Raw genomic sequence first — 10560 nt, 5'->3', positions numbered from 1 at the left:
AGCTGATTTAGTACCCAACATATCTAGCTACTAAAAGTAGATTTGTTTTGATAAGGCTTTGTAACTTTTCAATGATTTTAAAGTGGGATAGGAATTAATTTCTCAACCAGTTATACTGAAACATCTTTCATCCCTTCTAATGTCATGCTTTTATATTATGCTTATGCATGCATACAGAAAACCATTCAAGGTTTTAACTTATTTTGTTCAAAAAAAATAATAATAAACTAAGAAAAATATAGTTATACCAAAAAAAGGTTGTAAATAAATTGGCAGTCAAAATAAATTGAAATTTAATCTTATTCAAACGCACACATGATAATACATAACAGGAAATACGATTTTAATGGAAATTGTGATGACTGAAGAAAGCAATATTGGATTCTTTAAAGAGTTTCTGACAGTAATATATCTCTACAAATTAATTAATATGATTTTTACTAAGTTTGCTGGTGTGACATGTTTTGGCGGCACCACCACCACCAAAGTGCTATAAGGAAACTCCAATAGTGATGAGCCACGTGTTTTAATTTACTTCCATATTCTTGACCTAAGGAACTGTGATTATGGGGTTGAAATTTCTTGAATTTGGTCACCTTCTTAAATTCAAATTTAATTAATTATTTGCAGATATTATTGAGAAAAAAGAAGAGAGAATCTGAAAAGGAAAGGAGAGTGGAGGAGCCGTGATATTATAGAGAATCTGAGATAAGAAAATCATAAGACACCTGTACTATTGTGACTGATTCGAGGTCAAAGGGGCAGCTTGTGAAAGAACTAGAAAATGACTTTTCCAAATAATTAAGAAAGAAGGCTCCCCTAGTTGCCATATATTACATGATTTTGCCGACTATCATGTGTGCGTGAGAGAGAGAGAGAGAGAGAGAGATTTCATTAAATTTTGGAACCCCATCACATCTTTAGGCTCTTATATTATATTATAGATTTTTTTTTTTTTTAATGCACAAATCTTAAGATTTGTGAGACTTTTTCTTAATTCACAAATGTATTTTCAATCACTTTCTCCTTTCATAATTAATAATGTCATAAATTCAAAACCCACTAAAATATGTGTAAATTATCAATAGAGAAAATTATCTATTTGGACATATCTAAATGATTGGTTGAGAGAGATCTAAAAATTGGATTTTGCTTGCACACTTAATGGTCAATGTTAGATCATCTCCTCATCCACACAGAAGCTTGCAAATAGGGTAATAACTATTTCTAGCTAGTATTTAAAGAAGTGAAATTTTGTGAAAAATGTAATGGTTTCCTTTTTGCATTAATCAAATGATCTTAATTAAGAGTTAAGACCATCATGCATGGCATGGGAGTGGTTTTTGTGTTGAAATTTCACTATCCACGTGCATAATTCGAATCAGTAACCCACTATATATACCTAATCCAATCTGTTTAAATAAGATGTTCCAAATTAATTGTTCACTCTCAAAAATTTGATACCTACATAGACTAAGTAATAAGGTAAGTGACAAAAAATAAAAAAATAAAAAAATAAAAAAAAATAAAAAAACAAAAAAAACAAAAAAACAAAGAAGGAGAGAAGCACTATATATGGTTGTGTATTAGTATTACACAGGAAAAAAAAGTCTTAAATACATATGCAAAAGGAGGTAAAATGATCACTCCCGAGCAACTACAACTACTTGCTTTCTGACATTGTGGCCACTAAAAATTCCTACAAGAGCTGCAGGATCCTTCAGCTATGTCTTCCACACATGCTATCTTTCCTTCTCTAATGTAAGGTAGCACAAGGCCTAAGAACTTGGGAAAGAGGTGATAGGAATATACACTGTAAATCCTTCTCTATGAATCCTGTTATATACCACAGATAATAAATTTCTTATGCCTTCAGGTTGATCATGATTGTATTGTGAGATCATTCCAGCTACTGCAATGCGCCCATGGAGTCTCATGTGTAAGGAGCACTGCATCAAGCTTTTTCCCTCCGACATTATCAAAGTATTATGTCAATGCCTTCAGGAAAGCACCTAACAGCATTACCCCCCTCCCCCACACCCCCACCCCCCCCCCCAAAACAAAAACAAAAAAGCCTCTCAGTTTTTTTTTTTTTTTTTTTTTTTTATAAAACTTGCTCTTGCAAGTAACAATTCAATTAGGCCTTGTAAAGTGGTAATTTACAACTATATATTTTGTTGGCTTTAATTCTGTGCCAAATTTGATTGTAATTCTATTCAATTTTTTGTACCCTGTATTTATTGTGAGATTTAATTGTAAGGGTTGTGTGATAGAGAGAGAGAATGTGAAGACTCAAGCAATTGAAGATAGAAGAGTTTTCATGAGTAGCTCGCGACTAAGTATCCCGCGAAATAATGCATGTGCCCTGCACATGACTTGAATGTGAAGAGTCAGGACAAATGGAGACAGCCGTGTTTCGCGAGTATCTTGTAGGTAAGCCACAAACCTTGAGAGTTAGAGATTGTTATACCTATATTTCTCTACACAATTGCTTGTGAATTTTTCTCAACTCCTATCTCTCCATTTTCATACCATTGAGAGGTTGATAGCCCAAACACTTACCACACCCTTTCAGAGTGTTCAGTGAGGTTTTGGTACTGCTGGGAAATATTGGAAGAAACTAAGGATGGCAGATGCAACATGGAGCTTGTTGCGAGATCCGGAGAGCTAAACAAGATACGGTTCCGAGAAGTCTTGTTGGAGTAGGAGCTTGGAGAGCTTAGATACATTGGGTAGATTAGGTTTAGAGAGTCTCTTGCTAACCCATGTATCTCAACTGATTGTCTAGTGGATCAATTACCGCTTGGAGGGCGGCAGAGAGGTTTTTCGCCGAGTTCTTCGGTTTCCTCTTCAATAATACATCGGCTTGTTATCTTGTGTTTGCATTCTTCTTCCCTACTCTTTTACCTTCCATTTTACTGCTATGTTATAATATTTATGGGTTAGAGTAGCTTGTTTATTTATCCGCTCGCATTTATTCTATTCTGCACTTAGTATTAAGTTAGAGTAAAATCAATCGAATTGTAACTTTAATTTGAGAGTCTAAATAGCTCTTGTGTTTTCACATTTTTTTGAGCATTTAGGCCTTGATATTGTTATTGTGAAATTTATCAAACATTAGTTTTTGCTAAATTTTACTCTTTAGTGTTATGAAATTTGCTGTCACCTTGAGCATATTAGTGAATAGTGCAATTACCATTGGAAAAAGGGAAAGTTGATATTGGCTCATTGATTTCTTTTAAATAATTTATATGCATATTGTCCACTGAACTTTTTAGAGCTGCATCCAAGTCATGCTCTGTCTTATAATTGAAAGCGTCATCGAATCCGAACTCTTTAGTAAATCGACCTTGTTCAAATAAAAGCAGGACATATATTACAATTTCAAATTTATTTAATTAAAAATTCTACATCCCTGCTTTAAAAACAGAGATTGAAGCATGCATATCAACTTAAAATTTGGGTCCAAATAAGTAAAATCTTAAAACAGGGTGAGGACTAGGAAAATTTGAATAATGCTTCAGAATAATATTCAAATTTGTGTTAAAATACTTTAAATGTCTAACCAGAGGCAAAGAAATAACAACTCATTCAGGGAGGAAAACAAAATATATGCTATGTTAAGAATTCATTCAAAATGGATGTTAGTAAAAGGTGATTATATAATCCGAAGATCAAGTTATATGTTCTTTATTGTTGTCACAAATATTAGTTGAATTATTGAATAAAAACAATATTGTTGGTAGCACCTTTGTACCTGTCAAAACAAATAATCCGAAGATTCCAATTATGGTTGATGTACCTTTTCTTTGCTTCTAATACTTCGAACAACATAACTGTTAGAGATTGTGTCCTAAAATCCAATTTATTGTCATATTTTAAATAATTAAATTCTTTAATATATGTGATTATTTGTCTATGAACTAATTGGACATTATTATATATTCCTTAAGATGCATTGTATGTGATTTAGTTACAAAAAATATAAATCACAAGTTTTTTGTAAACTAAAAAATATAGTTCGTAATAGGTGATGAAATTAGTTGTTTCATTTGTGAAAAGTATAACATGTCAACTAAGATGGTTTGTCTTGATCATGGAAGTGGAAAATTCTAGTCGTTATGTTGGTGTGTAAGACATATTGAACTAGGCCGTTGTGAGATTAATTATTCAATTGACAATTACCACATGAATAATAAATCTCCCGACTTCTATTTTCATAAACTCTCAATCATGAGAAGATTGTGAACCCAATCATAAAATGTAAATTGTTTTATTATATCAGGAGTGGGATCTAATCTAAACCATCAAAATCTTAATGTTGAGTAACTACTCGAAGTGTTAAGAGAACACATATTCTTAAGATGAAATCCATGATCTCTTTCTATATAAACATGAAATATTCCCTTGAGATAAGTTTATTAGGAATTGTTGGGGAGACCACAATTTGACTCCCTATAACCACTCTAAAAACAAGCCTGCGTAGTATGATGTCAAAGGTCATAAAAAATTTGAACGTGTCTTCCTCATCACCAATTAGTTTTGAGGTGGAATAGCATAACTAATGATCTGACAAATGGTATCATAGCCATGGTCATTGGTTCAAATCACGGGAATGTCATTGTGAAGGAGGGATTGTTGGGGGGACCACAATTTGACTCTCTACAACTACACTAAAAACAGGCCCGCATGATGTAATGTTGAAGGCTATAAAAGATTTGAGTGTGTCTTCCTTATCGCCAATTGGTTTTGAGATGGAATGACATAGCTCACGGTCTGACAGGAACTAATTATTCAAGGTGCTAGGCTCAACCACTTTAGTAAAGAGTTACTAAAGTTTGTATTTAATGAAATTATGTTTCATAAAATATATAAATAACTAACAGATTACACTAGAGACTCAAGGAATAAATTAGTGATTTACAAAGTGGTAGTTTATTATGACTTTGTTCACTATGAATGTTTCATGGAGGTGTCAAATCGTATTATATTAGAGTCTTGAGATATAATTTATTAATAAGGCTTAGAGTGCAATTATATTTCTATAGTAGTATTTGTTATATAATTAATAGTAACCTTGAGCTTGTCAAGAGTTGATGGAAGCCTGAAGCTAGAGGCTTATTTGTCCATTTTGCTCTCACCTCAAGTCACATACTAAAACCCAACCAAAAAGGAGAGCCCAATTAGATAATTAGTTGTTTATTTAATAAGATTAAATAAAATAACTTCCTTTGGCAATTAAAGGTACATAAAATTAAAAGAAGAGAAAACAATTTTCTCTTTTATCTCTCTAGAATAGACAAAAAAAAAAAAAAAAAAAAAAATTGTATGTAAGAACTAATTGAGAGATCACACATCCTAGGTACCATGTGGAATTGAGATGAAGATTGAAGGTCTTCTCAATTCTTGATTTTGAATTTCATTACATTAAGGTACACATTCTATTCAAGGTTGTATGTTATGTCTCATGAATGAAGTAAATCCTTTCGTTAAAAAACTTGTTTATAATTTTTTGTTTATAAATGAGCCAAACTTGAGCCATAATTTTTTAGATTTGTTTCATAAACAAGCTGTGCCCATGCAAAAAATAAATAAAAATAAAAATAAAAAATGATGAACAGGCTCATGAACAATTGAGCTTAAGTTGCACTTAGGTTGGTCTATGTGTTTGGTAATAAGCTTGATATGTGCTTGCAAAATAAACTCATATCATACTAAGTATTTAATTAATTGGGAGTTGAGGCCACATGTCTAAATCAAATAGACATAATAATATACTTAATATGTTTTTGATGATATTTTTATATTAGATCTCAAGTTCAAAAGCTTGATCTTGAGCTCAAAAACTTTATATGAAGCTTGAGTTTGAGGTCAAGCTTGACTAATAAACCAAGCCAAGCCAAATCGAACTTAAGCTTTTTAACTATCTAACAAACTTAAATTTAAACATAATTTAAAGGCTTAGTTCAAGCTCAAGTTGAACTTGAACATTCAATACTCATAGAACTCAAATTGTTTACAACCTAAATGCGTGAAAAAACAAGTTTGCTGAACTTGAGCATTTAATACTCATAGAATTCGAATTGTTTACAATCTAAGTGTGTGAAAAAACAAGTGTGGACTAATAGTGAGTCCAAATCTTCTGTATCAAAAAATATGCTCCGCTACATGTATCTCTAATTAAAAAATGACAGGCATCTCTTCTTTTTCTTTCTCAAACTAACAAAAGTTAATGCCTCAAGCCACCTTCCACCTTCCACCTTCCACCTCCAACCTTCCCTCTATCGACTTCCCCTTTGCCTGCTTTTTATCCACAACTCAACTACTCAAAGAAGCACTATTTTGTTTAATCAATCATCACATCCCAATTTTTTAAGTTGTGGGTAATTTCTTCTTGTTTGAGTTTTTAGGTTTTGCTGTGGGCAATTTCTTAATTTCTTCTCTTTGGGGATTTTTCACAGCAAATCTTGATGTCAATCTGACAAAAACGGATGAGGCCAGGATCAGAGACTGACTTCAACCTGTGGTTGCACTTCATTTTCAAAGCAAACATTGATTTCGTAAACAAGTAGGTGTCTTATCAAATGGTGACCCTTTGGGAATTTTGTTGTTTGGTGCTAAGCAATCTGGTGGGATGTGTATAAGTACTAGTAGAAGTAGTGATAGGCTAGTGCTACAATGGTATTATCATTGTGGTTATAAGCTTAGAGAGATGGGTCTGTGGGTCTGCATGAACGTTATTAACCCATAGTTAAATTTGTTTGGATACTGGGTTTTTGATTTATTTCATATATGGACTATTTATGGTTTTTTTTTTAATTATTATTATCAAATTTCTAAATTCATGTATGTATAGAAATTTTTTTTCCCTCTTGTGACAGCTTCTTCGGTGATGGTGCAATCTTCAAGAAAAAGAGATAAATTAATAGAGGTGGGAGGTGTTAGTAACTTCATACAATAACTTTCATTAAAACGCTAGGCTTTCTTTGTTAGCTTGAGAAAAAAAAAAATAGACGCATGCCAGTTTTTAATTAGTGATACATGGAATAGTAGAGCATATTTTGTGGGTAAGAGAATTTGAACTCCTAATAATAACTCACTTGAAGCAACGTATACAAAGGGTTTTGCAATTTATTTTTTGTCTTCTCTCCTTATTGATTTTTCCGTGCGTTTAAACCAAGTTGTACCTACCTTTTTACATTGAGAAATGATATATTCACAACATTTTTACAACAAATCTTAAGTGGCAGATTGTTACTAGTTGTTATTGTTAGAGCAAAAAAGTAATCTTAGTGTTAGGTTCAAATTTGAACCAACAATAACTAATCACCTATGATTTGTTGTGAAAATGTTGTGGACGTAACACCTCTCTTTTACATTTTTCATGTATGTTTTGCATGTCTGTTGTTATTGGCCAATTGGATATGGATTGAGATCCCGTGCAATAGGTAGGGTATTGCACGAGTGCTATAGCTAGAATTTCAGCCCTTGATATCTAACGACTACATTGAATTGACACGTCATCGATACTAGTCAAGTTTTTTTTTTTTTTTTTCCTTCTCTCTCTCTTCCCTTTTCTCTTCGTTGCTAAATCTCCATGGTTGCAGCTAGCAACCACCGAGTCCCATACACCACCACCTTCGATGCTATTTGGTGTGGCGTTCAGCGTTCTCCTCTTTTAAGGCCTCTCTCTCTCAGGCCCAGTCGAGTTTCTGCTTGCACCAATGCCAACGTTACTGGTAGCGCTTCTCACTGGCATCACCACCACTCATGGTTGCCAAGTTCCCTCTCTCTTTCCCTCTAATGTCTTTTCTATTTTTATTTTCTTTTTGTTTCTCATTTTTTTTGCTTTTTTAAACATGGCGAAAAGTTTGATTTTGCTTGGGTTTGAAAAATGGATATGGAAGAATGTACTGTGATTGAATGGAAAATTGCATGCTTGTAGTTGTGTGTATGGGTCTCTTGGCTTTGGCATTAAGGAAATTTTGATATCAGATTTATTAATTTTTTCTTTCTTTCCTTGATTTCTTTACCAAAGATTCATTCATTCCTTTCTTTCATTTTTGTTTTATAACACTAAAGATTATCACTTAGTATCTTTCATTGAAATACTAATATGCTTCTTAGCTTAGTAATATTTCTTAGGTTGAATTAGTTTTCTCTCATTCCCTTTAGTTTGTTGCTATTGTGGTTTGGGTTTCACAGTGGTTCATTGTTTTATTTTAATATTGATTTTGGAAAGAAACATAAGATGCTTGTAAAAATTTCTATTCAAAACTTTTGATGTGAGGTTAATTTATTTTATATGCATACTTTGTAGTCTTGAGGATGATTCATCAAATTTAGAAATACCCCAAAATACTCTCCGAATGGACTGATTCCCTTCACTTCCTACTCACGGAAGAGAAGGATGTAGCTGAGGTGAGGAATAAAGTGCAGGAAGATGGTCAAGTTCTTGCATTTTCAATTTCAATTGGCCATTCCGATTCCAATTTTGGTTGTGGGGAATGCAAGAATCAGTTGATGGCTTTATCAACAATAATGAGGACAAACAGGTTTTTGTATTTATCATCATATATCGTGTAAAAGGGGAAAAAATGAAGTATGTAATGGATTTGTCCCAACCATTGTGTTGTGCCATTTGTTGTTGCTATGATTGAATCACTGAGCAAGTTGCATCTTAATGTTGTAGCTAATTTTGTGTTGATGAATAGATGTATACAATTCTGTTTTTATTATTAGCTTTCTTTGTGTACGAATAAACATAGACCATGTAATAAAATTTTGGATAACTTAAAAACACGAATTAAATCCAGGTGTTCACATTTCAAATGGATTTTATTTTCGTGAAAACAAGGATTATGTGGTGCCTTAACCCTACTAACATAAATAGTTTGGGAAGCGGATTTGGACTCCAAATTTACTTGTTGGTGGGTTTCCTCATAGTCTACAGATTTAGCTTCAAACATAGCCTAAACAACCCAACTACAAGTATCCTTGTGATTTCTTGCCCAAAAACCCTCTCCTTCTCAAACTTAGTCCCTTACCATCTCTTGTATATCTCCCTCAGTTCTTTTGTCCTCCCTCTTTTGTGTCTAATCTCCTCCTTTCCTCATACTTCTTACTCTTTTCTTCTTAGTGGGGTTCAAATCATTTCTGTTTTGCCAAGTTTCATGCAACCCCACTTTCACTTAGAATCCCAAGGAATCATCATGTCTTCTGAGAATTCTCTCGAAACTTGTTCCAGGCGCCAAATAGTATTCGACAAATACTTCCTAAGAGCACTTCTAGTGCTCAAGGCCAATCTGAAGTTCTTTACTTCCTTGTTGATTTCTTACTATCTTAATGGTTGGTAGTGGGTAGAGGTGTGACCGAACACTTAATAAGTTCACCAAGCGTTGCTCCCTAAATCTTGATACACTTATTGTTGGGCTAGGCCCGTCCCCACAAGATTTGGACCAGCTCCAATCCCCCAAGCTAGTTTTGGCTTAAGTACTTTGGCTTAATTTTCATTGGCCAGTCCCAATCGCCTAGGCCCAAGTCCCCCACAATAGCCCACCACGAACCTGTTTTCACAAAGTGGAGATAGGATCGAGGATTCCTGCTTTGGTGATCGGCTAGGTTTTTGAAAAAATAACGATTGTGTCTCGGGAAGATCAAGCGTTAGGGTCCGTTTGGATACAACTTATTTTTGCTGAAACTGAAAACTGGAAACTAAAATTGAAAACGCTGTAGCAAAATAATTTTTAAATGTGTGAATAGTACTGTGAGACCCATTTTTAATATTTTTAAATGTATGAACAGTGCTGCTACAGTGCGTGAATAGTGATAATTGTCTCCTGCACAGTAAATTCATGTGATTTTATTGTTCATGTGCTAAAAAAAAAAAGGAAGGAAATGTGAAATAGAAAACGTAGACGCACAATAATCTTTATCCAAACCAGCAATTAGTCAATCAATATAGCAGACATGACAACTCACTTTTTGGCGCACGCGTGGCATTATCCATTATATCGGATGGCTGAGATGATCTGACACTTTGATTGCTGAGACACTCACGAAAAGAAATAACGGTCTATATTAATTAGTTTGTTGCAGTTGCATTAAATTACATTCACACCTATAAATACTAACACAGTTTATGTTATACTTTTCTTTAGTTCTTTTCAAGTTCAGAGTCTTATTTTTTCCTTCTTCCTGAGCCCTTAGATTTCTTCCAAGACCATCCTTATCATCAAGAAGTTACTCAATAAGTCCTCTTCTCTTTGTCTATTATGTAGTAAACTTGATAGGAAAAATGGGTTTTTCATATCTTTTAAAAACTAACGCAGACGTAGAATCCTTCAAAGCTAGGTTTGATATCCCTCGTGATGTGAACATATTGTACTGTCACGAGGGAGACATAGAAGACCAAAGGTACCATGTAGTCTTTTATCCGTTAATGTCTATATTAGAAGGTGGGGTTAGATTTCTAGTAGATCCTTTGTTGCTTAGGACCCTTAGTTTTTATGGGCTTAGTCCCGACCAATGTTTACTTAACTTTTATAGGATAGTCAGTTG

The sequence above is a fragment of the Quercus lobata genome, chromosome 10 (assembly GCF_001633185.2).
Source record: "Quercus lobata isolate SW786 chromosome 10, ValleyOak3.0 Primary Assembly, whole genome shotgun sequence".
NCBI lineage: Eukaryota > Viridiplantae > Streptophyta > Magnoliopsida > Fagales > Fagaceae > Quercus > Quercus lobata.
The sequence above is the reverse complement of the archived record's forward strand: the minus strand, read 5'-3'. Positions refer to the sequence as shown.